This window comes from Bos mutus, chromosome 12, assembly GCF_027580195.1.
Source record: "Bos mutus isolate GX-2022 chromosome 12, NWIPB_WYAK_1.1, whole genome shotgun sequence".
In the NCBI taxonomy this organism is placed as follows: Eukaryota; Metazoa; Chordata; class Mammalia; order Artiodactyla; family Bovidae; genus Bos; species Bos mutus.
This window is the reverse complement of record NC_091628.1, coordinates 45582617-45597755: the sequence shown is the minus strand read 5'-3', so window position 1 is coordinate 45597755 and position 15139 is coordinate 45582617. Positions and strand designations below refer to the sequence as shown.

General features: G+C 38.0%; 1 pseudogene; it reads right to left on the bottom strand.

Moving 5' to 3' along the window:
• Positions 1-4992: 4992 nt before the first annotated feature.
• Positions 4993-14831, bottom strand: LOC138990240 (heterogeneous nuclear ribonucleoprotein H3-like; annotated as a pseudogene).
• Positions 14832-15139: the final 308 nt, after the last annotated feature.

Genomic DNA, 15139 nt, shown 5'->3' with positions numbered 1-15139 from the left:
TAAAAATATCTTCCATCTTCACAACAGTAATTTTTTTGTTTTAAAAAATTTATTTAAAATATATGTGACAGTTTTTATCATAAATGGGTGTTGAATTTTGTCAAAGGCTTTCTCTGCATCTATTGAGATAATCATACGGTTTTTGTTTTTCAATTTGTTAATGTGGTGTATTACATTGATTGATTTGCAGATATTGAAGAATCCTTGCATCCCTGGGATAAAGCCCACTTGGTCATGGTGTATGATCTTTTTAATGTGTTGTTGGATTCTGATTGCTAGAATTTTGTTTAGGATTTTTGCATCTATGTTCATCAGTGATATTGGCCTGTAGTTTTTTTTTGTGGATCTTTGTCAGGTTTTGGTATTAGGGTGATGGTGGCCTCATAGAATGAGTTTGGAAGTTTACCTTCCTCTGCAATTTTCTGGAAGAGTTTGAGCAGGATAGGTGTTAGCCCTTCTCTAAATTTTTGGTAGAATTCAGCTGTGAAGCCGTCTGGACCTGGGCTTTTGTTTGCTGGAAGATTTTTGATTACAGTTTCAATTTCCGTGCTTGTGATGGGTCTGTTAAGGTTTTCTATTTCTTCCTGGTCGAGTTTTGGAAAGTTGTACTTTTCTAAGAATTTGTCCATTTCTTCCTCGTTGTCCATTTTATTGGCATATAATTGTTGATAATAGTCTCTTATGATCCTTTGTATTTCTGTGTTGTCTGTTGTGATCTCTCCATTTTCGTTTCTAATTTTATTGATTTGCACGATGCTGGATGCTTGGGGCTGGTGCACTGGGACGACCCAGAGGGATGGTGTGGGGAGGGAGGAGGGAGGAGGGTTCAGGATGGGGAACACATGTATACTAATTAAATAATTTTCTATTAAAGAAAAAAAAAAAAAGTGAAAAAAAATAAAAATAAAAAGCAAAAATAAATAAATAAATAAATAAAATATATGTGACAGTTTGTTGTTGTATTTTCATTCATAGAAGAAATCTTGAACAAATACAGAACAGCAGCAAATATAAGCACACCTATTTGAGCATGCTCTTATGAGCATGTGATCAATTGATTGCTAGTATGAATCTATGCTAACTAATCTAGCATAATAATGGGTAGGAATTGTAGAACATACTTGGAGAAAGTTTCTCTCTTCTATATGGGATGAAAAATTTTGGATTTAATGAAAAAGGGAAAATTTTCTCACATTGCTACATTAGCCATTATGTCAATAGTTAGAAAGACTAAATGCAAAGATGTCTATCTTTGGTCGGAAGCTCAACTTTTCAAATTTATTAGAATAATTGACAACAAGCTTTCTGTCTGGAACATGCCTAGACAGAAACCACCAAGTAACAGAATAGCATATGGACATTGTGCTTTATAATTCACAAGACATTTTACCACACATAATCTCATTTCTTCCTCACAACAAAACAGATACATTGGTAGGTGAAATATTATATTCTACAAGTTCAACAGCAGAAGCAGAATGAAAGAATTTTAGTGATTCTCACATGAACACACAGTATGTGGTAATAGATTCAAAATGTAGATAAAAGTTTTAAGTATTAATTACAGACTTCTTTCTTTTACATGTGCTCTTGTGAAAAGACTGAGAACATGTATTTCATCAAGATTTAATGTATATCATAATTTTGTTAAATGCCAAGCATGTGAAAATTATTCTAGATAATTCAAATTGACGATGAGCTTATTTTACATTTAGATCAATCAGCATCCTCAAATATCTATTCTTCAGGGCACAGTGAGGTCAAACAAATGTACAATAGGCTTCCTACTTGGATGGTAATTTTGTTAGTGGTTGATAAACCGTATACAGGGAGTAAGATAACGTGCAGCCTTTTAACAAATATTCTCTTTTAACATATGTTAGAAATAGTACTAAAAGCAAAAAAAATGAACAGAGTGAAAGAGATAAAAACCTAGGTGTTTCTCTGTGAATGTGTGCTTGTGTATATATACTTACATGATGCCTGATATGCCAAGTTCAACTGAATCCTCGATATGCAGAAAAACCGTTAGCATTACAAGAAGCTCTTCTCTTCCATTCAAGAATCTTAGTCTAGTAAGGAACACCAATATTAATCAAATAATCATTTTCCATCCATGCATTCATTCATTCAGCTAATATTTAAAGAACACTATGGATGAGAAACTATTCTCAGTGAGTGCTACAGACATGGTTGTGTAAATACAGGTGCCATTGCACAGATACGAAGTCATAGAGCTGGGATACCATATATCCTGCAACTGGAACACACAACTCCATCTGGCTGAAAGCAGAGGTCTTGTGAACAATCAACCATGTCCAACTCTTCATCTATCTAGAAAATGCTAACTAAAGGTGGAAAACAATTTGAAGTTTCTTTGGTTTGAAAATGCATGTAATGTTGCATTATTTGATAATATATAATATATTTTATACCATATATTGGGCTTCCCACGTGGCTCAGACAGTAAAGAATCCGCTGGCAATGCAGGAAACCTGGGTTTGATTCCTGGATTGGGAAGATCCCCTGGAGGAGGAAATGGCAGCCCACTCTAGTATTCTTGCCAGGAGAATCCCCATGGACAGAGGAGCCTGGCAGGCTACTGTCCCTGGGGTCGCAAAGAGTCAGACACAGCTGAGCAACTAAGCACAGCACAGCACATGTAATATATGTAATTTTGCATTATCTGATAATATATAATGTATTTTATACCATATAGTGACAATTAATTATTCATATATGGTACTATGATGAAGACATTAGTTTTTATTTACCTATTTCTAATTTTTAAGTGAAATTGACTATTGGAGTTCTACTGAGACTTAAGGAATGATAAGCAATTATTTCATCTGCAGCATAATTTTCAAGTATGTTTTTAAAATTGCAGTAACTAAAACTAGAGATATAGAATAAGAAACTGTTCTGGAGACCCATGAATACAAAAGCAAAGTAATGTTTTATTTAGAGAGGACTTATTGCATTATTTTTCACATTACTAGAAATATTGCTATCTACCTTGCAGGAAAGTAATGAGGCCATCTAGGTAAAGACACCTTTCACAGTATAGAACATATGATTAGAAAATCAATAAATACTAAATATTAAGAGTTATATTCTTGACTACTTTTGCAATAGTTCAGTTTAGAAATAATGCAGATCATGCTGCTGCTCCTGCTACTGCTAAGTTGCTTCAGTCGTGTCCGACTCTGTGCGTCCCCATAGATGGCAGCCCACCAGGCTCCCCCGTCCTTGGGATTCTCCAGGCAAGAATGCTAGAGTGGGTTGCCATTTCCTTCTCCAATGCATGAAAGTGAAAAGTGAAAGTGAAGTCGCTCAGTCCTGTCTGACTCCTTGAGACCCGATGGACTGCAGCCCACCAGGCTCTTCCATCCATGGGATTTTCCAGGCAAGAGTACTGGAGTGGGGTGCCATTGCCTTCTCCTAATGCAGATCATACCACGTACTTATTTTATTTCTTCAATATAATATTTTACTCTCAACAGACAACCTTATCTGTCTCCTAAGAAACCTGTATGCAGGACAAGAAGCAAAAGTTAGAACCGGATATGGAACAACAGACTGGTTCCAAATCAGGAAAGGAATATGTCAAGGCTGTATATTGTCACCCAGCTTATTTAAATTATATGCAGAGTACCTCAAGCAAAATGCTGGGTTGGATGACTCACAAACTGAAGTTAAGATTGCCAGGAGAAATATCAACAACCTCAAATTTGCAGATGATACCACTCTAATGGCAGAAAGTTAAGAGGAACTAAAAAGCCTCTGCTGCTGTTGCTGCTGCTAAGTCGCTTCAGTCGTGTTCGACTCTGTGCGACGCCATAGATGGCAGCCCACCAGGCTTCCCCGTCCCTGGGATTCTCCAGGCAAGAACACTGGAGTGGGTTGCCATTTCCTCCTCCAATGCATGAAAGTGAAAGGGAAGTCACTCAGTCATGTCTGACTCTTAGCGACCACATGGACTGCAGCCCACCAGGCTCCTCCGCCCATGGGATTTTCCAGGCAAGAGTACTGGAGTGGGGTGCCGTTGCCTTCTCCAAAAAGCCTCTAGATAAGGGCAAAAGAGGAGAGTGAAAAAATTGGCTTAAAACTCACTCAATATTCAAAAAGCTAACATCATGGTATTCACATAATTCATGGCAAATAGATGGGAAAAAAGTGGAAATAGTGACAGATTTTATCTTCTAGGTCTCCCAAATCACTGTGGATGGTGACTGCAGCCATGAAATTAAAAGACACTTGCTCCTTGGAAGAAAAGCTATGAAAAACCTAGACAGTGTATTAAAATGCAGAGACATCATTTTACCAACAAGGTCCATAAGTTTAAAGCTATGGTTTTTCCAGTAGTAATGTATGGATGTGAGAGTTGGACTGTAAAGAAACCTGAGTGCCAGAGAATTGATGCTTTCAATTTTGGTGCTGGAGAAGACTCTTGAGAGTCCCTTGGACTGCAAGGAGATCCAACCAGTCAATTCTAAAGGAAATAAACCCTGAATATTCATTGGAAGGAGTGATGTTGAAGCTTAAGCTCTAATACTTTGGCCACCTGATGTGAAGAGCTGACTCATTGGAAAAGACCCTGATGCTGAGAAAGATTGAAGGCAAGAGAAGAAGGGAGCAATAGAGGATGAGATCGTTGAATGGCATCACTGACTCAGTGGACATGAATTTGAGCAAGCTCCAGGAGATGATGAAGGACAGAGAAACCTGACGTGCTGCAGTTCATGAGGTTGCAAAGAGTTGGACCTGACTTAGTGACTGAACAAGAACACCACCAACAAACGCAACAAATAAAACAAACAGAAAACATCATTTCATCACAATCTGCTGCTTTATCAAGCAATATTTTGAGAACATATTCCTTCAGTCATTATAAACTTCCTAAAACACAAAAGAAATTAAATCTGGAAGAAAGCTTACAATATCAGATACTGTGGTCAGAACTCTGTATGCTGGTGGTTATACTTTGATACATCACAGATCATCCACCTCATTTCCATTATCTTGCCTATAGTAACCTCTACTTCCTGAACTGCCACCTAAGCCATCAGGAATACCGTATCTCTACTATAAATCATTCCACATTCCCATTCTCCCAACAGATCATTCATCTCCCATTTTATCCATTCCATCTCTTCCATAGCACCCCATTTCAGATCCTCACATTCCAAAGGCACTTCCAGGGCTATAATTCAAGAAAAGTTCAGTATATTAATGCTGTGTGTTATTCTTATCTTTAGACACAGCTAGCCACTGCTACTTCATGTGTCATTAAGTTTACATCTGCTTTTCCTGTTGTTTTGCCATCCACTCCAATATCAGTATGAAGTAGTATTGGACTTAGTGCTGAGAAGAAATTAACAATACCATTTTCAGTTGAATGAACATGTATCCTCTCATGTGTACAAGATGACCACCATGAAAATCTGAACGTACACAAGCAGCTCTACCATAGCCATGAACTCCCATACTTCTTCCATCTCTCATTTAAGCACCAAAGCCATCATTTCCTTAGTCAGAATTATTAGAGCTACCATAGTCATCACAACCTCTATAACCTTATTAGGGAAGAAAAAGCCAGGACAGATGCCAGAAATGTAACAAGTATCTTCTTTTCATCATCCATCCTCCACCTCTGATGCAGTGTGATAGTTTTGATGAATATTTGGTCTGGAATAAATGACCCCTTTCATCTCACTGGTAATTTTACATAGCCAGCAAAATCTGCTGAAATTTCAAGATAGGAAGTTTGAGAATGTGCCAGATAGTAAGTAGGATAGTGTTAATGACACACACAGTCCTACAAAACTATGATACAAATATAAAATGGTATTTGATGATTATTTAAAAAGTGAAATTTCAATTCTTTACCAAGCAAGGATAGAGTTGGACTTCTGAAGTCAGTGCAGCAAATTGGTTGCACAGAATTTGAACTCCTGTGCATCACATAACTCAATGTTGTAGAAAACTGGATTGAGCCTTGTCTTTTAAATTTATGTAACATTCATATTATATACTGCTGAGATCACCTAACTGACTCATATCTAGGCTCAAGTACCTTTATTTCTTTAATATTTATCCATCTTTCATATACAAATATAAAAATACACATAAACATTTTACTGGTTTCCCATCTAACATTTTTAAAACATTGGTATTTTGCTCTCTTCATTTGATGTTCTCTATGTTCTCTTATTATTTGGCTCCACATTTTATCCTCAGTGCCAGATTATCCTTTTAGACAAGAGAGCTAAGAATCTTAAGGATGTTCTTTTTTGAGGATTTAGATTTCCAAATGATCAATAATTTATAATGACTCAAGTACTGAAAGTTATCAGAATCCGTTAACTTCTCAAATAAAGTTTCCTTCATATGAAAAAGCATTTCCTTTTATCTCTAAAAAATTGTTAGCCTCAATATTTTGGAGACCAGAATAGAGCTGAAGGGTAAAGAGCATTTTTCTAAGATTGAGTTTCTGTGCTTTGTGTGTGTGTGTGTGTGTACGCATGAGCATGAGTGTGCATGGTGAGTGAGTGGTGTGTTGTGCATGCATACTCTAATGTACTCATTTGTGCCTCTTTGTGGTGGTAAAATATTTTCTTTCCCCTTTACAAATAAAAATGTCTTATTCTAAAGAAGATACATAAACTATCAAATGCAATGTGATGTTTTTGTTAAATAATAAGCAACAGAAGCATACAGAAATAAATATTTCTCATGGAGATAAAATATATACAACTATAAAATCATAAATATACTGGAGAATTATAATATGAATTTGTAAATTGTATGCAAATAGCTTGAAACCAGATCTATAAAGACATAAATAAAGCAACAAGACTGAAAGGTTTATATGTTGGCTTGTTTATAGAGTAGCACAAACATTTTTCTTTTTTAATTGGCAATTAATTTTCGGCAGCCATCTAGGTACTTTCATGTCAAATTACTTTTCCTACACTAAACAAGATTAGGCATCCAAGCAGCAAAGCACTTACATGAAAAGTGAGAAACTGACTGTCAAGTGGATATTTTCCACCTATAACCAATTAAAATGTTTCTTTTTTTGATGAATGGGTGTTGTAATTTCTCATTTTGTATTTTTACCTAAGTACATACCTGTGTAACATATCAGTTCACAGGAGCTAAAAAAGATGGGTGTTGATATTTCTGTTATTTCTTTCATGCAATCTACCTTTAGAATGAAATGAAGGCACATTTTAGTAAAACAGAGTTTTATTATGCTACTGCACACAAAAATACATCAACAGTATATGTATAAGTGTATATATATATATATATATCTGTGTAAATATATATACACATGTGTTTTTAAGCAATAATTAAACCTCAAAAATATTTCTATTAAAAGATTTTAGCCTTTCAGTCCCCTGTAGATTATAATTTTACACTGAAATGTAAAGATACCTGTATTTAAAAATTGGAACCTTGACACATCAGGTAAAAAAGTAATGTATTATTGATAATCTTCAAATGAATGACATAAAAAGGAAAATATTGATTTTTTGGAAGATGTCTCATTTTTCTTACTTCACAGAAGACTGATGCTGGTTCATGAGCCTATCAATATCATTTGAATTAATGCATATTCCTTACTATTGATTGCTTTAACAATGATTGTCATAACTGATTTATGGGCACTTACGCCTGTTAAATATTTTAAGAGGTAAATATCAGATTTGTATGTATAAGTAGATTGACTTGAATAAACAACAAGGTTGGATGTTAACATTATGCCTTTTGATGTAAGCCATATTATAATACATTATACAAGATGTATTTTTGAGAGAGTAGCAAAAATTCAACAAAAAGTTAATATTAGATCACGTTGCTTACTAGAATTAGGTGCAGAATTCTAAGAATTAAAAAAAGCACCTTAAATTGAAGGTAGCAGTTCTCAAGTTACTTGGAAATATACCTAACATCTATGAGAAAAATAATCTAGAATACAAAATTTGAGTATTTTAATGCTTAAAATGGATTTGTTCCTATTGCTTAGAATAGGTCAGAACATAGGACTACAGTTCTTAATTTCAGTTTCCTATGGTGACTGATACACAGTATTCTCCAAATAATTGAGAGAAGATGCTATGAAATGGGAGACAAAGTAGGGGCATATATGTCCATGTAACTCTTTATTTAGCATTATTATCTTTGACTTGAGAAATTATATGTGATAGCTACAGTTATTTACCAAAGAACCTACTAAAAAAGTTTATTGAATTATCACATATGTACCATATATTCACTTGCTTTAAGAGCACAAAGCAATGATTTTTATTACTCTTTGTTGTTTGTTTGTGTAAACATTTCTGTGCTATGACTTCAGTGCATTCTATTATTCCAAAAACATACTTGTTAGCCACTGCTGTCACTTCCTATTTCCAACTCTAGTCTCAGAAAAATGCTAATATACTTACTATCTGTAAAGATTTGGGTTTTCTGGATATTTCACATACATATGCTCATGCATGCCTGCTCAGTGCTATTGGACTCTTTGAGACCCTGTGACGATTAGCCTGCCAGGCTCCTCTATCCATGTGATTTTCCCAAAAAGAATACTGGAATGGGTTGTCATTTACTCTCTCAAGGGATCTTCTTGACCCAGGGACTGAACCAGCGTCTCCTGTATTACAAGCGGATTCTTTATTGCTGAGTCATGAGGAAAACCCTTTTACGTAAATAAAATCATACATAACGTGGTCTTTTGCAGCTGGCTTCTTTCATTCAGCATATTACTTTAAAAGTTCATCCATGTTGCAGCATGTATCAGCATTTCACTCATTCGCAGGAGGGCCTAGAGGAGCTATCCCATGTTGAAGGTCAGGAAGGGTGGCGGTGAGGAGATACCCCTCGTCCAAGGTAAGGAGCAATGGCTGCGCTTTGCTGGAGCAGCCGTGAAGAGATACCCCATGCACAAGGTAAGAGAAACCCAAGTAAGACAGTAGGTGTTGCAAGAGGGCATCAGAGGGCAAACACTCTGAAATCCTACTCACAAAAAACTAGTCAATCTAATCACACTAGGACCACAGCCTTGTCTAACTCAATGAATCTAAGCCATGCCCATGGGGCAATCCAAGATGGGTGGGTCATGGTGGAGAGATCTGACAGAATGTGGTCCACTGGAGAAGGGAATGGCAAACCACTTCTGTATTCTTGCCTTGAGAACCCCATGAACAGTATGAAAAGGCAAAATGATAGGATACGGAAAGAGAAACTCCCCAGGTCAGTATGGGCCCAATATGCTACTGGAGATCAGTGGAGAAATAACTCCAGAAAGAATGAAGGGACGGAGCCAAAGCAAAAAGAATACCCAGCTGTGGATGTGACTGGTGATAGAAGCAAGGTTCGATGCTGTACAGAGCAATATTGCCTAGGAACCTGGAATGTCAGGTCCGTGAATCAAGGCAAATTGGAAGTGGTCAAACAAGAGATGGCAAGAGTGAATGCCGACATTCTAGGAATCAGCAAACTGAAATGGACTGGAATCGGTGAATTTAACTCAGATGACCATAATATCTACTACTGCGGGCAGGAATCCCTCAGAAGAAATGGAGTGGACATCATGGTCAACAAAAGAGTCCGAAATGCAGTACTTGGATGCAATCTCAAAAACACAGGATGATCTCTGTTTGTTTCCAAGGCAAACCATTCAATATCACAGTAATTCAAGTCTATGCCCCAACCAGTAACGCTGAAGAAACTGAAGTTGAACGGTTCTATGAAGACCTACAAGACCTTTTAGAACTAACACCCAAAAAAGATGTCCTTTTCATTATAGGGGACTGGAATGCAAAAGTAGGAAGTCAAGAAACATCTGGGGTAACAGGCAAATTTGGCCTTGGAATATAGAATGAAGCAGGGCAAAGACTAATAGAGTTTTGCCAAGAAAATGCACTGGTCATAACAAACACACTCTTCCAACAAGACAAGAGAAGACTCTATACATAGACATTACCAGATGGTCAACACTGAAATCAAATGGATTATATTTTTTGCAGCCAAAGATGGAGACGCTCTATACAGTCAGCAAAAACAAGACCAGGAGCTGACTGTGGCTCAGATCAGGAACTCCTTATTACCAAATTCAGACTTAAATTGAAGAAAGTAGGGAAAACCACTAGACCATTCAGGTATGACCTAAATCAAATTCCTTATGATTATACAGTGGAAGTGAGAAATAGATTTAAGGGCCTACATCTGATAGATAGAGTGCCTGATGAGCTATGGAATGAGGTTCGTGACATTGTAAAGGAGACAGGGATCAAGACCATCCCCATGGAAAAGAAATGCAAAAAAGCAAAATGGCTGTCTGGGGAGGCCTTACAAATAGCTGTGAAAAGAAGAGAAGCCAAAAGCAAAGGAGAAAAGGAAAGATATAAGCATCTGAATGCAAAGTTCCAAAGAATAGCAAGAAGAGATAAGAAAGCCTTCTTCAGCGATCAATGTAAAGAAATAGAGGAAAACAGTAGAATGGGAAAGACTAGGGATCTCTTCAAGAAAATCAGAGAGACCAAAGGAACATTTCATGCAAAGATGGGCTCGATAAAGGACAGAAATGGTATGGAACTAACAGAAGCAGAAGATATTAAGAAGAGATGGCAAGAATGCACAGAAGAACTGTACAAAAAAGATCTTCACGACCCAGATAATCACAATGGTGTGATCACTCACCTAGAGCCAGACATCCTGGAATGTGAAGTCAAGTGGGCCTTAGAAAGCATCACTACGAACAAAGCTAGTGGAAGTGATGGAATTCCAGTTGAGCTATTCCAAATCCTGAAAGATGATACTGTGAAAGTGTTGCACTCAATATGCCAGCAAATTTGGAAAACTCAGCAGTGGCCACAGGACTGGAAAAGGTCACTTTTCATTCTAATCCCAAAGAAAGGCAGTACCAAAGAATGCTCAAACTACCACACAATTGCACTCATCTCACACGCTAGTAAAGTAATGCTCAAAATTCTCCAAGCTAGGCTTCAGCAATATGTGAACCGTGAGCTTCCTGATGTTCAAGCTGGTTTTAGAAAAGGAAGAGGAACCAGAGATCAAATTGCCATCATCCACTGGATCATGGAAAAAGCAAGAGAGTTCCAGAAAAACATCAATTTCTGCTTTATTGATTATGGCAAAGCCTTTGACTGTGTGGATCACAATAAACTGTGGAAAATTCTGAAAGAGATGGGAATACCAGACCACCTGACTGCCTCTTGAGAAATTTGTATGCAGGTCAGGAAGCAACAGTTAGAACTGGACATGGAACAACAGACTGGTTCCAAATAGGAAAAGGAGTACATCAAGGCTGTATATTGTCACCCTGCTTATTTAACTTATATACAGAGTACATCATGAGAAACACTGGGCTGGAAGAAGCACAAGCTGGAATCAAGATTGCCTGGAGAAATATCAATAACCTCAGATATGCAGATGACACTACCCTTATGGCAGAAAGTAAAGAGGAACTCAAAAGCCTCTTGATGAAAGTGAAAGAGGAGAGTGAAAAAGTTGGCTTAAACCTCAACATTCAGAAAACGAAGATCATGGCATCCGGTCCCATCACTTCTTGGGATAGATGGAAAAAGTGGAAACAGTGTCAGACTTTATTTTTCTGGGCTCCAAGATCGCTACAGATAGTGACTGCAGCCATGAAATTAAAAGATGCTTACTCCTTGGAAGGAAAGTTATGACCAACCTAGATAGCATATTCAAAAGCAGAGACATTACCTTGCCAACAAAGGTTCATCTAGTCAAGGCTATGGTTTTTCCAGTGGCCATGTATGGATGTGAGAGTTGGACTGTGAAGAAGGCTGAGTGCTGAAGAATTTATGCTTTTGAACTGTGGTGTTGGAGAAGACTCTTGAGAGTCCCTTGGACTGCAAGGAGATCCATCCAGTCCATTCTGAAGGAGATCAGCCCTGGGATTTCTTTGGAAGGAATGATGCTAAAGCTGAAAGTCCAGTACTTTGGCCACCTCATGCGAAGAGTTGACTCATTGGAAAAGACTCTGATGCTGGGAGGGATTGGGGGCAAGAGGAGAAGGGCATGACAGAGGATGAGATGGCTAGATGGCATCACTGACTCAATGGACATGAGTCTGAGTGAACTCCGGGAGTTGGCTATGGACAGGGAAGCCTGGCGTGCTGCAATTCATGGGGTCGCAAAGAGTCGGACATGACTGAGCGACTGATCTGATCTGATCTGATCTGATTTCATTGTAGGTATAACCACATTTTTTTTTTTTAATACATTCACCAGCAGATGGGTATATGCATTGTTTTGGGCTATTACAAATGTAATTTCTGTGATCTTTCACGTAAAAAACCTTTACATGGTCGTATGTTTTCATTTCTCTTGTGTAGTTTCAGTTCATTCAGTTCAATCGCTCAGTCATGTCCAACTCTTTGTGACCCTATGGACTGTAGCACTCCAGGCTTCCCTTTCCATCACCAACTCCCAGAGCTCGTTCAAACTCATGTTGATTGAATCAGTGATGCCATCAAACCATCTCATCCTTTGTTGTCCCCTTCTCCTCCTGCCTTCAATCCTGCCCAGCATCAGGGTGTTTTGCAATGAATCAGCTCTTCACATTAGGTGGCCAAAGTATCGGAGTTTCAGCTTCAGCATCAGTCCTTCCAATGAATATTCAGGACTGATTTCCTTTAGGATGGACTGGTTGGATCTCCTTGCAGTCCAAGGCACTCTCAAGAGTCTTCTCCAACACCACAGTTCAAAAGCATCAATTTTAGGCACTCAGCTTTCTTTATAGTCCAACTCTCACATCCATACATGACTACTGGAAAAAACATAGCTTGGACTAGATGGACATTTGTTGGCAAAGTAATGTCTCTGCTTTTTTAATATGCTGTCTAGATTTGTTATAGCTTTTCTTCCAAGGATCAAGTGTCTTTTAATTTCATGGCTGCAATCACCATCTGCAGTGTTTTTAGAGCCCCCCCAAATAAAGTCTCCTATTGTTTTCATTGATTCCTCATCTATTTGCCATGAAATGATGGGATGAGATGCCATGATGTTAGTTCTCTGAATGTTGAGTTTTAAGCCAACTTTTTCACTCTCCTCTTTCACTTTCAACAAGAGGCTCTTTAGTTCCTCACTTTCTGCCATAAGGATGGTATCATAAGCTTATCTGAGGTTATTGATATTTCTTCCGGCAATCTTGATTCCAGCTTGTACTTCATCGATTCTTCATCCAGCAATTCACATAATGTACTCTGCATATAAGTTAAATAAGCAGGGTTGACAGTATATAGCCTTTATGCACTCCTTTCCTGATTTGGAACCAGTCTGCTGTTCCATGTTCATTTCTAATTATTGCTTCTTGACCTGCACACAGATTTTTCAGGAGGCAGGTAAGGTGGTCTGGTATTCCCACCTCTTACAGAATTTTCCACAGTTTGCTGTGATGCACACAGTCAAAGACTTTGGCATAGTCAATAAAGCAAAAGTAGATGTTTTTCTGGAACTCTCTTGCATTTTCGATAATCCAACAGATGTTGGCAATTTGATCTCTGGTTCCTCTGCTTTTTTTAAATCCAGCTTGAACATCTGGAAGTTCTAAGTTCACGTACTGTTAAAGCCAGGCTTGGAGAATTTTGAGCATTACTTTACTAACATGTGAGATGAGTGCAGTTGTGTGGTGGTTTGAGCATGCTTTGGCATCGCCTTTCTTTGGGACTGGAATGAAACCTGACCTTTTTCAGTCCTGTGGCCACTGCTGAGTTTTCCAAATTTGCTGGTGAATTGAGTGTAGCACTTTCACAGCATCAACTTTTAGGATTTTAAATCACTCAACTGGAATTTCATCACCTCCACTAGCTTTGTTCATAGTGATGTTTTCTAAGGCCCTCTAGACTTTCCTTTCCAGGATGGCTCTAGTTGAGTGATTACACTATCATGATTATCTGGGTCATGAAGATCTTTTTTGTATAGTTCTTCTGTGTATTCTTGCCACTTCTTAATATCTTCTGCTTCTATTAGGTCCGTGCCATTTCTGTCCTTTTTTGTGCCCATCTTTGCACAAAATATTCCCTTGATATCTCTAATATTCTTGAAGAGATCTCTAGTCTTTCCCATTCTGTTGTTTTCCTCTATTTCTTTGCACTGATCACTGAGGAAGGCTTTCTTACTCTCCTTGCTAGTCTTTGGAACTCTGCATTCAAATGGGTATGTCTTTCCTTTCCTCCTTTGCCTTTTGCTTCTCTTCTTTTCACAGCTATTTGCAAGGCCTCCTCAGACACCCATTTTGCCTTTTTGCATTACTTTTTCTTGGGGATGGCCTTGATCACTCCCTCTTGTACAGTGTCACGAACCTCCATCCATAGTTCTTCAGGCACTCTGTCTATCAGATCTAATCCCTTGAATCTATTCCTCACTTCCACTGTATAATTGTAAGGGATTTGATTTAGGTCATACCTGAATGATCTAGTAGTTTTCCCTACTTTCTTCAATTTAAGTCTGAATTTGGCAACAAGGAGTTCATGTTATGAGCCATATTCAGCTTCTGGTCTTATTTTTGCTGACTGCATAGAGCTTCTCCATCTTTCGCTGTGAAGAGTATAATCAATTTGATTTTGGTATAGACCATCTGGTTTTGTCCACGTGTAGGGAGGCTTGATGTGCTGCAGTTCATGGGGTCGCAAAGAGTCGGACATGACTGAGCGACTGGACTGATCTGAAGAGTCTTCTCTTGTATTGTTGGAAGAGGGTGTTTCCTATGCCCAGTGCATTCTCTTGGCAAAACTGTATTAGCCTTTGCCCTGCTTCATTCTGTCCTCCATGGCCAAATTTGCCTGTTGCTCCAGGTATGTCTTGACTTCTTACTTTTGCATTCCAGTCCCCTATAATGAAGGGGACATCTTTTTTGGGTGTTAATTTTAGAAGGTATTATAGGTCTTCATAGAACCATTCCACTTAATCTTCTTCAGCATTATTGATTGAGGCATAGACTTGGATTACTGTAATATTGAATGGTTTGCCTTGAAAATGAACAGAGATCATACTGCCATTTTTGAGATTGTATCCAAGTACTGCATTTTGGACCCTTTTTTTGACTATGATGGCCACTCCATTTATTCTAAGGGATTCT